General features: G+C 41.8%; 1 protein-coding gene across 3 annotated transcripts in view; it reads right to left on the reverse strand.

Annotated features, from left to right (window-relative positions):
- Positions 1 to 9,997, reverse strand: part of LOC120861518 (placenta-specific gene 8 protein-like) — a 33,516-nt gene extending 23,519 nt beyond the window's left edge. Inside the window, exon 1 of one of the 3 annotated variants that reach the window (XM_040237240.1) lies at positions 9,896 to 9,997. The gene's annotated coding sequence lies outside the window, so the exon portion shown is untranslated. Of the gene's footprint in view, positions 1 to 1,179; positions 1,200 to 6,512; positions 6,619 to 9,895 lie in introns of those variants that run through there. The other 2 variants (XM_040237239.1, XM_040237241.1) reach the window with 2 other exon arrangements.
- Positions 9,998 to 14,593: the final 4,596 nt, after the last annotated feature.

A 14,593-nucleotide genomic window follows, 5' to 3' on the forward strand; every position in this document is an offset into this window, starting at 1 on the left:
CTTTTCTGAGTGTGGTCAGTGGGTTTCAGTGAACTTTGTGTCCCTCAAAGACAGTGGCCTCCACATAGCTTAGAAATTACTAAGTTCTTGGTGGGGTTCAGGACCCAGTAGCCTAAAATATGACACCTTGGCATACTGAAGCTGAAGGAGTTTGCAGGCATGTTAAGTTGCCTCAGTCACGTCTGACTCTTTGCAACCCCATGGACCGTAGCCCCCCAGGCTCCTCTGTCCATGGGATTATCACAGCAAGAATACTAGAATGGGTAGCTATTTCCTTCTCCAGGGCATCTTCCCGACCCAGGGATTGAACCTGGGTCTCCTGAGTCTCCTGCATTGGCAGGCAGGTTCTTTACCACTAGCGCCACCTTCGGGGAAGCTCCTGAAGGGGTTTGAGAAAATAGCAAAAGCAGGAAGGTCTCTCCCTTCACATGTCTTCCCAGAAAGCAAGAGGTAAGTAAAAGAAAGGTACCTTCTCTGAACCAGAAGGAAGGCAGACATCCTTAGCACCAGAGATGGAATTTAGGGCTAAGAATAAGCAAATCTTGTTACTTTTTCACCATTTAGTACCCCTCGGGCAAACCCTCTTATCTTGTCAACTCCACAAATTTATGGTTTCTTTGTCTAAAAGTACAAAATTTCCTGCTCTGGTCACTTTTTTAGTCTAATCTTCTTGCAAAAGTTCCCATGAACATGTTAAAATTTAATAAAATCTGCCTGGATTTCCCCTGTCAAACTTAGTTTAATTTTCAGACCCAGCCAGGGACCCTAAGAGGGTCGAGGAAAGCTTTTCTTCCCCTACATATTCAGTATTAAGTTTATTGATTCATTTATACCAATGAGTTTCAATCAGGGGTGATTTTGCCCACAGGGGACATTTGGCAATGTCTGGTGTTATTTTGGTTGTCACAGCTCAGGGTGACAACGGCTTATTGGCACCTGGTAGGTAGATGCCAGGGAGGCTCGTCCTCTCTCTCTGTCCCTTCCCTTCTCTTCCATTTCGTACCCATTCCCACAAACAAGAAATTATTTGACTCACTAGCATTAAGGCTGAGAAATTTTGATTCATAGTCTTTCCCTGTTTTTAAAAAGATTTGAAACATTTACTAAATTACATACAAAACTAGACACAAAAATAAAGAGATCAGGAAAAATAAAGCTGGGAGTAAATTTGGCACTTACTCTAAGGTTCCTGTACAGTGCTTGGTATGGGCTGAAAATTAGTCTCTGAGCTTCCCACTAGGCAAAACAAAGAGGGAATACAAACATTTAGGAGATTGATCATGCCCATAAAAATAAAAAGAGATTGAGATCTAGACAGATTTCTCAATTTCCTCAACAAGGAGATGATACGAAAAATGGTGTGGGCAAAGCCTATATCAATAACTCTACAATAGAAAGAGCAATGACTTTCCCAAATCTATTCCCTAATACACAGTTTTAGCGCAATTCTGGGGTAGAATCAGTGAAAGCAAGAAGCTAAAATGATTCCATCCGAGTATCTACCTCTCTGATATTCTGCAATGATTCAAGATTAAAAATCAGATATTTTAGATTGTTCAGTGAAAAACATGGATGGATATTCTTGAATATTCCTCCATGAATAGTATTTTCACCACCTGGGGTTTGTTAAGATTTGTGCAGCACTCGAGGCTAAATTAGAAGTCTTTGCCAAGAGTCTGAGTTCAGATACCCATCGAGGGCTGCCTATTACATGTAGCAACAGGTATGCAGAAGAAAAGGCATATAAAGCAGATGTAGCGTTATAAAAATTAAAAGATGCAAACAGGACGTGCACCTGAATAGAAGTGTGGTCAGTTGATGGCCATCCTAATTCAACATGGAGATAAGCTAAAGGCATACCTGCAGGAAAGAATGTGTTTTCCTTATAAATCCATTCTATTAATAAAACTGCTTTAGCAAGTGACCAGTGGGGAAGCTTAGAAAGGAGACTTGGCCAACATGGGCTACGACTGGCATTTAAACATCCATTTAAAACAAGCTGGTGTTCTATTGAGCAGTGCATCTTTCGCACACACCAATGAATCACATCTGACTGTACACCTGATCAAAGTCCAAGTTCTACACCAGAGAGCTGGAAAACTTTTACACCGGGTGTTACCAAAACCCACCCACTGTAATGATAGAAGAAAGCAGTAAAATGTTCATGGACTCTCATCTTACGTAATATGACTTCCTGGTTGGGCTTCCCTGATGGCTCAGTGGTAAAGAATCCACCGGCCGATGCAGGAGACACAGATTCGATCCCTGGTTTGGGACGATTACTTGGAGAAGGAAATGACAACCCACTCCAGTATACTTGCTCGGGAAATCCCACAGACAGAGAAGCCTGGCAGGTTACAGTCTATGGGGTCTCAAAAGAGTCAATATGACTTAGTGACTAGCCAACAACAACAAACTTCCCGGTCAATGCTATGAAGACAAAAATTACAACATGGACCCTTAGATTATATAATAAGTTGGCCACTTGGCTTCATTCTGATTCTGGCCCCATTGGTCTAAGTGAAGGAGGCTTTGGAATTGATCTTTTTAAAGCTTCCTAGGTGATTCCAGGGTACAGGGAGGGCTGATAATTAAATTATCATAATTATTAAAGGAAGTCTATCCAAAATGATGATTTGAGTACTGAAGTAATGGAACGTACGTCTTTTACACAAAGATAAAACACGCATTTCCCCTCTAATTTCAAATTCCCCTCCCACTTAATTTTTCACCCCAAACATGTATAATTTTAAAACTTAGTTCAAATAGTACAATCAATGAACATAAATCTAAATATCACGAAAATGTCAAAAGAAAATGTTTCTTTTAAATCCAGCAGACAAGGCTAACCACTATTTTTTTTAGGGGGGCACATGGCATGCGGGATCTTTAGTTCCCTGACCAAGGATCAAACCTGTACCCTGGCAGTGAAAGCACGGAGTCTTAACCACTGGACTGCCAGGGAAGTCCAAAGATTAACTACTGTTGACATCTGTGATGTATGTCCTTCCATTTAATCCAATAAAAATTTGTTTTGTGTGTGTAGGAACAGGTTTTAATGTGTTTACTCCCAAATGTGGCAGTAAAACATTTTTCCTACAGGGAAAAGAAGGCTGTTTTCTTTTTTGTTATAATTGGGGAGTGAACATTTATCTTTTTTAGAATTGGGATCCAATCATTGGGCTCTAGCTCAGAATTATTATCTAATTAGTTAAAACTTTAACCGTGACTCTTGAGTTGGTGTAAAGGAAAGAAAATCTTTCCAAGAAAGAGTTTGTGTTCTTCCAGCTCATCCCCCAATTTATTTCTGTCTGCAGAATAAAAGGCTGAAATATTATTGGTTGAGTGAATGAACCCTTGAGTTAGAAGTTTTAAGTCATATACAGCTATGAAAACTCTCAACTAAAATCAGATTCCTCCCTTAGGCTATTGTTTTCCCAGACTCATGTCTTGCCTTTATTCTATCTGTTGTTTCTTCACTTCTTTCTTGGAAATCTTTGTCTCCAATAGGAACTCAGCAGGGGAGAATCCCAGGAAGAGAAGAGGGGACCACCAGTCCCTGGACTTGCAGAGGGCTCATCTCCACCCATGTTTGGAATATCTATTATCTAGTCTTATCAGCATAGCAAACCTGTAACTGTCTCAGATTTAATATCTTGGCTAAAAGAACCAGAAGACCTAAGAAGTACAGGACTATAATTTAAAACTTGCTGCAACTTAAATTAGAACTGGAATCATCTGTCCTTTGAGTCATGTGGGTTGAAGATCACTTACAGCTAATAGCTCCATTCACTTCAGCACAAACATCTTGAAGGGACTTAGCTGATTTTTTAAAAAGTCTTTTTTGGTCAACAATCAACTTTGCTAAATAATTTTAGATTTTGTGCTATTAGCAAGGGATGGGGTTGTGGGGGGAGGCGGCAGGAAGAGCCCTCCACCCCACACAATGCCCACAGATTGCATTGGTGAAGGAAGAAAAGAGGGTTAAGATAGTGCTGGTCATTAGCCATAAAATCAAAGGTCAAAAGTTACAGAATGGTGAATTTGGGTGGTGTCCGTAATCCAAGGGCTTCCCTGGTGGCTCAGTGGTAAAGAATCTACCTGCCAATGCAGGGGACATAGGTTCGATCCCTGGGTTGGGAAGATCCCCTGGAGAAGGAAATGGCAACCCACTCCAGTATTCTTGCCTGGAAAATCCCATGGACAGAGGAGCCTGATGGGCTACAGTGGGTTTTCCAAAGAGTTGGACATGACTTAGCAGCCAAACAACAGCAGCAACAGCTGTAATCCAAAACTTGAGCAAGTCCTATCCAATACTTTCTACAATGATAACTAAAACCATTTCTGAGTGCTCTAGTCAATATAAATGGATCTCAAAACTTCAGTGAAAATATGATTAGCTGGTGGCCACGAAACACTTAAATGTTGACAAATTTAACTCAGGAAAGAAAGCAGGAACCAATACACTTAATTACCAAACTTTTGTTCTCCTAAAAGCCTCTGGATGTGTTCTTCCAGAAAATGATCTATGCACTAGGAGGGGCAGCCATTAAACAGACCCACACATTTATCTGCGTGCACACATTTATCTTTGTTCTTACCTTCCTACACAATCTGTGCACTAAGAGGGGCAGATGCTAAAAATGCGCATGTACATTTATCTCTATTCTCACTGCCTCCCATCCCACCCCCATAAATCCAAATGAGTTTAAAAGTAGTGTTAAGTGCTAATTTCTCAATAAAGCTGATGGCTAAACAATGATGCTTGCTCAGTACTCTTGGCTTCCTCTGCATTTTGCTAATACGTGGAAGTGCACTTCCGATGGATTGCTTTGGATGGCTTCGAAAGAGCTAAACTAAGCATATCCTCAGGGCTGCAATAAAGTTTGGGCAATAAAGTGAACTAAAATAAAGGAAAAATATTTATTTTCCTTCCTCAAATAAAGGTAATCTTTGAGGGAAATAATCACAATTACACTGGACTTCTTTACATATGGAGGAATGTAGATGAATAGCATACCACACGTTTTTCAGTGTGTTTAAGACCTCATCACTGACTCAGTGGACATGAGTCTGAGCAAACTCCAGGAGATGATGAAGGACATGGAAGTCTTCAGTTCAGGTGTGCTGTGGTCCATGGGGTCGCAGAGTCGGACATTACTGAGTGGCTGAATGACAACAAAAGGCCGCTCAGAGGGCTTCCCTGGTGGCTCAGACAGTAAAGAATCTGCCCACGGTGCAGGGGAACTGGGCTCAATCCCTGGGTGGGGAAGATCCCCTGGAGAAGGGAATGGCAACCCACTTCTGTATTCTTGCCTGGAGAATTCTATTGTCAGAGGAGCCTGGTGGGTTATAATCCATGAGGTCGCAAGCAGTCAGACATGACTGTGTGACTCACACACACACACAAGGCCTCTCAAGGCTTCCCAAGTAGCTCAAATGGTAAAGAATCTGCCTGCGAATGCAGGAGAAGCAGGAGATGCTGTTTCAATCCCTGGGTTGGGAAGATGCCCTGAAAAAGGAAATGGCAACCTGCTCCAGTGTTCTTGCTAGAGAATCCCATGGACAGAGGAGCCTGGCGGGCTGCAGTCCATGGGGCCACAAAGAGTCAGACACGACTGTGTGGCTGAATGTGAGCGTCTGACCTGATATTTTAAGATCAGCTGTTTTCAGGTCCCTTGCCTCTACTGGAGTCTGAGCTCTATGGATTCTGGCCACTCATCTTTTTATCCTAACATGATGCCTGGAACAGAGTAGAGGCTCAATGAACAAATTCTGTATGAATACAGAAACAGTAAGTCTCATATGCACATGTCTTGAGACCAGACATCCTTCTAGATGTCATGCCTTTTATCAACCATCTTTAAGAAATAAAAAAGAAAAAAAAAACTTTTCTCCCTGACTCCTTTCTTTAAATCATACACGTGAGAAGAATGAATCATTCCTTCAACAGTGAAAATACTAAGATTTGCCTTGGTAATATTGTCCATAATAACAATAATGCAAACCAGGAAAGGTGACAAATGGCCAGACTGTGATGATCTCAAAAATTTGTTTTTGTTTTATAAAAACAGACAGAATTAACTTCAGACAGTAAAGTGATAATAAACTGCAAAATCTAGCAATGGTAATTTCCACAGCAAATCTTGAAACTAATTACAAAATAACAAAGTTTCTAGAAGGAATTTAGAATAATCTGCTTAAACACACCAGTCTTAATTTCTTCTTTATAACTAAGAATATTTTTTCACTTAAAAAATATCTCTTCATGTTTAGGAAACAGTCTATACAGAGGATCTTATGAATTGCCCCTGTCAAATTTAATTTAAAAGACAATTACATGTTGCAGACATGTGGGTTTTAACAAAAATTCACTTATTATTCAATTCTACCTTATCTTATATTAGTTATATGATAAGAATTTACTGGTTCAATAATTTATTAAAATAATTTTCTTATGAAAGAGAAAGACAAGAAGTTTGCAACATTAAAGTTATTGCAAAAATACTCACCACACACAGGCTGACTACAGAGGACAGCAGCTCAGATCAGCAGGAAAAACCTCTGGAACATGACTGTTTTGTTGTGCAGCCAAGGGCTGTCATCAGTTAAGGCGGGGTTGGGTGGGAGGGAGGTATGGAAAGTTAGGAGGTGGGACTGGAGGAAAGAAAGCAAGCCTGTCTTTACTGCTTGGGGTGGGGTGGGGTGGGGTGGGGTGGTCAGTGTTTCTCCGTTTAAGAAAGTGGACACTCCGTTCATCTGATTCCATTAATTTTATGTGACATTTGCCTGATAATATTGCTTCCTTAGACAGCAAGATTTATCTATGATTGGGCAAACAACACATCTTATGAAGGTCCAAGTTTTATTTACTTAGAATTTTTAGAATTCATCTATTTCCTAAGGCATTTAAGGGTCTTGACACATGTTTAAAAGTGAGAATTGAGCAGCTGGCCTTATGATTCAAAAATGCTAAAGACATATTTGATTTCCTTCTTGTCAGACTGTTTTCTAAGCTAAAGTGCTGTTTGGCCAATGAGAGACAAGAGAAGATATTGAAGGTTAAGAGTGCAGAGAGGGACAGTGGCAATTTTGGAGTCACCCATCTGGTGCTGGTGTGGAGCCTGGATTCTAGAAGACAAGACTGTCGTCATGGAGATCACTGCAGGGACAATTTCACAGAAAGAGAAGGTGCAGGGTGTCCCTGGTGGCTCAGCAGTAAAGACTGCCTGCAAAGCAGGAGACTCAGGTTCCATCCCTGGTCAGGAAGATCCCCTGGAGAACAGCATGGCTACCCACTCTGGTATTCTTGCCTGCAAAATCTCACGGACAGAGGAGCCTGGTGGGCTATAACCCATGGGGTCGCAAAGAGTTGGACACGACTTAGTGACTAAACAACAACAATGAAGAATGCAGAGGACCTCAGCAAGGATGGAAAACAGAAGCGTAGCTTTAACGGAAGCCAGCATTCCTATTGTTTAATCACAACAGGAATGGGCAGTTCTTAGAGAACGGGCACAGCGATGAGGGAGCTGAATCCCTTCATGAATCAGAAGATAGGTACACAGATACGCAATATTGAATTTGAAAACTTCAATTGTTTCCTGGTTGCTGATTTAAAATGTGTTCATTTAGCGGAGGTTAACACATTATCCTTTTCGATGTGACTCTAAGTTGTAGAGTTTTTCCCATGGTGTTTGAATATAAAACTTGAATGAATTATATCACTGAAACTACTTTATGTTCTCCTTGGTTAGTTGTATGTACAGAAGTTGTTCTTGGAGGTGAAAGATAAGGGGAAAGGAATACCTGGGTGCTCACTGATTTTAGGGAGACCTTCATTGAGTCTACTGACATTCACACATACCACTGAGTAGAAAACCCAGGTATCAACACAATTGATATGACCTTATTGTAGAAGACTGGAGTGTGAGCCGAAACCATAGCACTCAGCCAAAATGGGCGGGGATATCATTCCCGTCCTAGAAGAGTTTATGAGCTGGGAGGTGAGACACACCGTATGGCCCATATAGAAAATATCCTTCCCTGGTGGCTCAGTGGTAAAGAATCTGCCTGCCAGTGCAGGAGACACAGGTCCCACCCCTGGGTGAGGAGGAAGACCCCGTGGAGGAGGAAATGGCAACCTACTCCAGAGTTAAAAAAGAAAGAAAGAAAGAAAATATCCTTTTGTTGTTCCTTCAGTTCAGTTCAGTTCAGACGATCAGTCATGTCCGACTCTTTGGGACCCCATGGACTGCAGCACACCAGGCTACCCTGTCCTTCAGTATCTCTCAGAGTTTTCTCAAACTCATGTCCATTGAGTTGGTGATGCTATCCAACCATCTCGTCCTCCGTCACCCCCTTCTCCTCCTGCCTTCAATCTTTCCCAGCATCAGGGTTTCTCCCAGTGAGTTGACTCTTCGCATCAGGTGGCCTAAGTAGTAGAATTTCAGCTTCAGCATCATTCCTTCCAATGACTATTCAGGGTTGATTTCCTTTAGAATTGACTAGTTTGATCTCCTTGCTGTCCAAGTGACTCCCAAGAGTCAAAGCAAGAGGTCATCAAGTTCTAGGCCACTTATTCTGTGGATCTTTGGCAAATCTCTTCACAAAAAAGGCTGTAATGTATTAAATCTCCAGCATGTGCTTAAAGCACAAAATCATTTCAACTAATGTGTCATATATCTTCATCATTTGACATTCATAGCAGCTGTCGTTGTTACTACTACTACTACCACTAATAAGAAAACTAAGTCCAGAGAAGTCAAGTAGTTTCCAAGGACCCTACAGCAGCTAATCTGAAAGGGTGGAATGTGAATCCAGGCTTATCTGACATAAAAGTCTGTATTTTTCCACTATGACTCTCAACTACAAAACAGTGGTGAAAACATCCACAACACAGGACCCTGGTGAGTATTAAATAAGATAATATGGGAGAGCCTGGATACATGAACGATATGCAATAGAGTTGTGTTTCCCTCCCCTCTCACCCCAACCCTTTCCCAAGATGAGGCCCTTTTTTAAGGTTCTTTCAAAGCCCTCTGTGTGCCCCTCTCCTCCACAGTAGGACATCTCACCTGCCCCATTCTCCAGCTGGACACTGAGCTCTTTGAAGGACAGGGGGAGGCCTCTGTCACTGGCATGAGTGAAATTCAGGGACCCTTGGGGTCACATTGAAATGTCTTTAGAGTTATGGTCCGAGCCAGCCACAGGTGTCACAGTAGTAAAGAATCCACCTGCCAATTCAGGAGACGTAGGTTCAATCCCTGGATCAGGAAGAACCCCTGGTGGAGGAGATGGCAACCAACTCCATCATTCTTGCCTGGAAAATCCCAGGGACAGAGGAGCCTGGTGGGCTATAGTCCATGGGGTCACAGAGGTAGACATGACTGAGCACTCACTCACTCACTCACTGAGCCAGTCACACAGAAATAGGAAAAGAATCACCCAGGGATTAGTTGAATTCCATCAAGTGGGGAAAGATCCAGGATTTGAGAACTTCATGCGTTCTGCCCATTTATACCAATTGAACACTTTACCAGGTCATCTGTGATTGGAGTTAAATCAGGCCCCCCAGGTTCTATATTCTAGTCTCTGATTCTTTTATTCATTCACTCAACAAACGTATACATATATACTGAGTCCTTGCTATACAACAGGACTGTGTGAGGTACCAGCGATATAAGAGCAACAAACAGGGTTCCTGCTCTCAAGATGCCCTTTTGGTTTTATCCTAGTAAAGGAGAAAGAGGGAAGAAAAACACACGCAAACACAAACAAACCCCAAGCCAACGTCCAAGTGAATAAAACTGCTGTGTATTGTTCTAAGGGTTGCAAAGATAGTCATCAAGGGGCTGTGGTTCTGAAAGAGGGAGTCAGGGAAGGCAGGACCTACCTCAGACAGGATGGGCAGGGGAGGCCTCCCTGGAGCAGACACCCGAGGAGGATCGGGAGTGCCTGTGTGGATGGGTGGGAGGAGCATTCCAAGAGGAGGCAAAAGTCCCTGCGTGAGCTCAGTGGATTTGAGGAAGTGAAAGGAGCATCTGTAGAAGTAGGAAGTATTCAGATGGTCTATGTGAGGAGTCCTGGAATGGCAGCAGGGAGAGGTTTATAGGACTATTCAGGAAAGGCTCCACAGGGACTTCTGTGGTGGTCCAGTGGTTAAGACGCCGAGTTCCCACTGCAGGGGGTGTGGGTTTGATCCCTGGTCAGGGATCCTACGCGCTGTGTGGCCAAACACTAAAAAAATTAAGAACAAAAACAACAGAAAAGACTCCATGAAGAACTATATATATATTAAAACTTGTTTATTTATTTATGGCTGTGCTGGGTTTCATTCCTGTGTAGGTTTTCTCTAGTGGCAGCAAGCGGGGGCTACTCCCTAGCTGTGGTGCATGGGCTTCTCATTGCCGTGGCTTCTCTTGTTGCACAGCATGGGATCTAGGGTGCTTGGGCTTCAGTATTTGCAATGTACAGGCTTAGTTGACCTGCAGCATGTGGAATCTTCCCGGACCAGGACTTGAACCCATGTCCCCTGCATTGACAGAAAGCTTCTTAAGCACTGGACAACCAGGGAAGTCCAAGAACTATATTTTCAAGGAGACAGACTTGTGAATAGGGGTGTGTATGTGTGTGTGTGTATGTGTGTGTGTGTGTGTGTGAACTCCTGCTGAGAAAATCACCAGGCCTTTTTTTTTTTTTTTGGTCTTTCTTTGATCAAAAGATGTGGCATGGCCACAACCTGGCTGGTGTTACTCTTTTCTTTGCAAACAGGTTCCATAAGCTCTGGGGCTGAGAATGTGGAGATTTAGTGGTTGATAACAAATTCTCTGAGAAAAGTGATCAGGTTGGGTATTGACTAGACTGCTTTGGAGAGTCATTGCCATTTTCAAAAAGGACTAAGTAGCCGCTGGCCTGTGTCATATGGGCACTGCCTGGGGTGGAGTTCTATAACTATTGCTTCTGGGATTAGTCACTGAGTAAATGTTTATCAAGACACTCTGGCATAGGGGTGTCCAGTATGGCTTCTGGAGTTAGAATCACTGCTGGCTCACTGTGTGACCTCGGTCTAGTTAGTCACCATCTCTGCTTCAAATTCTTCAAATTCTTCATAGGGTTATTGTTGGGATTAAATAGTGAACGTGTCCTAGCAGTCTGAGCTTCCCTGGTGGCTCAGTGGTAAAGAATCCGCTTGCCAATGCAGGAGACTTGGGTTCAATCCTTGAGTCAGATCCCTGGAGAAAGAAATGGCAACCCACTCCAGTATTCTTGCTGGGAAATCCTATAGACAGAGGAGCCTGGTGGGCTACAGTCTGAAGGGTCACAAGGGTCAGACTTGACTTTGTGACTAAAGTCATGTAGTCATACTGCCACTATCTAGCAGTCTATAAGTATGTCTATAGTTCAGTTCAGTTCAGTCGCTCAGTCATGTCCGACTCTTTCCGACCCCATGAATCGCAGCATGCCAGGCCTCCCTGTTCATCACCATCTCCTGGAGTTCACTCAGACTCACATCCATCGAGTCCGTGATGCCATCCAGCCATCTCATTCATCCTCTGTCGTCCCTTTCTCCTCCTGCCCCCAATCCCTCCCAGCATCAGAGTCTTTTCCAATCAGTCAACTCTTTGCATGAGGTGGCCAAAGTACTGGAGCTTCAGCTTTAGCATCATTCCTTCCAAAGAAATCCCAGGGTTGATCTTCAGAATGGACTGGTTGGATCTCCTTGCAGTCCAAGGGACTCTCAAAAGTCTTCTCCAACACCACAGTTCAAAAGCATCAATTCTTCAGCGCTCAGCCTTCTTCACAGTCCAACTCTCACATCCATATATGACCACTGGAAAAACCATAGCCTTGATTAGACGGACCTTAGTCAGCAAAGTAATGTCTCTGCTTTTGAATATGCTATCTAGGTTGGTCATAACTTTTCTTCCAAGGAGTAAGCGTCTTTTAACTTCATGGCTACAGTCACCATCTGCAGTGATTTTGGAGCCCCCAAAAATAAAGTCTGACACTATTTCTACTGTTTCCCCATCTATTTCCCATGAAGTGATGGGACCAGATGCCATGATCTTTGTTTTCTGAATGTTGAGCTTTAAGCCAACTTTTTCACTCTCCTCTTTCACTTTCATCAAGAGGCTTTTTAGCTCCTCTTCACTTTCTGCCATTAGGGTGGTGTCATCTGCATATCTGAGGTTATTGATATTTCTCCTGGCAATCTTGATTCCAGCTTGTGTTTCTTCCAGTCCGGCGTTTCTCATGATGTACTCTGCATAGAAGTTAAATAAGCATGGTGACAATATACAGCCTTGACGTACTCCTTTTCCTATTTGGAACCAGTCTGTTGTTCCATGTCCAGTTCTAACTGTTGCTTCCTGACCTGCATACAGATTTCTCAAGAGGCAGGTTAGTATTCAGCAAATACTGCTTTTTTCCCCCCTCTCCCTTGAATTAAAGAAGTAGGGAAAAGGAATCATAACGAAAAGAAATTTAAGAAGTAGAATCTGCACACTTGCTATATGGAATGTGGACAGTGAGACAGCAAAACTGAAATGGATCTCTAGTTTCTATCCTGGGACACTGCTTGGCAGTTGTATTGTTTAAGACTCTTTCTGACTCCAGTCACAGAATATTAACTGTAAATATTAAGTGTCAGTCATGGGTTTCCCTCATAGCTCAGTTGATAGAGAATCTGCTTGCAATGCAGGAGACCCAGGGTTGATTTTGGGGTCAGGAAGATCCCCTGGAGAAGGAAATTGCAACCCATTCCAGTATTCTTGCCTGGAGAATCCCATGGACAGAGGAGCCTGGCAGACTACAGTTCATGGAGTCACAAAAGTCCAACATGAGGTGGATTCTTTACTGTCTCAGCCACCAGGGAGCCCAAGAATCCTGGAGTGGGTAGCCTGTCCCTTCTCCAGGGGATCTTCCTGACCCTGGGATTGAACCGGGGTCTCCTGAATTGCAGGCAGATTCTTTATCCCTGAGCTACCAGAGAAGACCATATTAAGCAAAAAAGGAAATTTATTGCCTCATATCTGAAAAATCTTGGGTGCAACCAGTTTTGGGACCAACTTGCTCCAGGTCCAACTGTGTGATCAAGGCCCAGTGGTTTTAGTTCTGCTCTGTTTCATGCCAGCTTCCTTCCTTCTCAAACTTCACATGGAGGTACAGGGGCCACCAACAGCTCCAGACTTGTCCTCTTGGATCGTCTATAATAAATAGGTAAATAATAACAGTAGTTAACACCCACATTTGCTTACACCAAAAAGAGCAGGGCAACTACTCTTTTTATATATATTGACACTTGTAATTTTCACAAGAATGATGTAGGTAGGAAAAACTCTCTAGAAACCAATGAAAAAGAATCCACTTTTATTGAGATTAATAGGACCCTGAAAACAGTACTAAAAGGAACATTTAGAGCTCTAAAATGCCTTCATAATTTAAAAGTAAAACCAAAAAAAAAGGAACTAAATATTCATCTTAAAAAAGATAGAAAAAGAAAACATGAAACTGAAATCAATCAACAAAGGTAAAAGTTGAAATTAATGATATAGAAAAATAATACATTAAAATAGTATTAGTAAGAAGGACGAATTAGAATCTGCTGGAAAAAACTCCAAAAGTTAGTGAATAGACTAATCAACTATATATAAAACAGACCAAAAAAATGCACAAAGTTGACGAGGTCAAAAAAGAGAAGGAAATAAAAGAGGGTAGGAATGAGAAAAAAAGGCATGACGATAGGTATGTGAGACATTTAAAAATTTGAGAGACTCATTATAGGCAACTCTACAGCAATGATTATGGAAGCCAACAGAAACGTGTGATTTCCTGGCAAAACAAAAGCTATTAAAACAGACCCAAGAAGACAGAAAAAACAAAAGCAGAACAACAATAATGTGCTTGGAGGTCAATACTGAAAAGATTCTAGGGCCCGATGGCCTCAGAGTTGGGCTTTAATCTACCTCTAAATGCTGACAATTCCAGTGCCAAGTAATTTAGACCCTTGCTCCTCAAAGTGTGTTCATGGACTGTGTGTGTTCATTAGTGTCACTTGGGAGCTGGTTAGAAATGGAAATTCAGCCACTCCTCCAAGCCATAGAAAAGTCTTTTAAAATGATGTTTTGAAGCCAATGTAATTTTAACGCCAAAATTGAAGAAAGAAAAAAATGTATAGATTATTTTTAAGTACTAATTATAATTATAGATTAATATCACTGATGATTTAGAGAGGAAAATTATAGAAGACTCCTTTATCCATTATATCAAAAGAATAAAAGGCAATAAATAAGCAAGTTTTATTCCACAACTGCATGAGTGGGTCAGTCTCTAAATCCATCCATAATTTATTACACTGATAAACTAAGAGAAAACATCAGTAGATATTCTAACAACACTTGCTTAAATTCAACAACCATTCAATCTGAATAAAAATTCTAAGCAGGTAGGTATAAAAGAAAATTATTTAAACAGGCAAAAGACTATTTATTCCAAACCAATAGCAAATATTATCTTAAGAGAATATGATAAGATGGATATATACTAGATAAACATACAGAAATCAAAAGGTCTTTTTCTGCTCTAATCGGTT

Source organism: Oryx dammah, unplaced genomic scaffold (assembly GCF_014754425.2).
Source record: "Oryx dammah isolate SB20612 unplaced genomic scaffold, SCBI_Odam_1.1 HiC_scaffold_3, whole genome shotgun sequence".
Lineage (NCBI taxonomy): Eukaryota > Metazoa > Chordata > Mammalia > Artiodactyla > Bovidae > Oryx > Oryx dammah.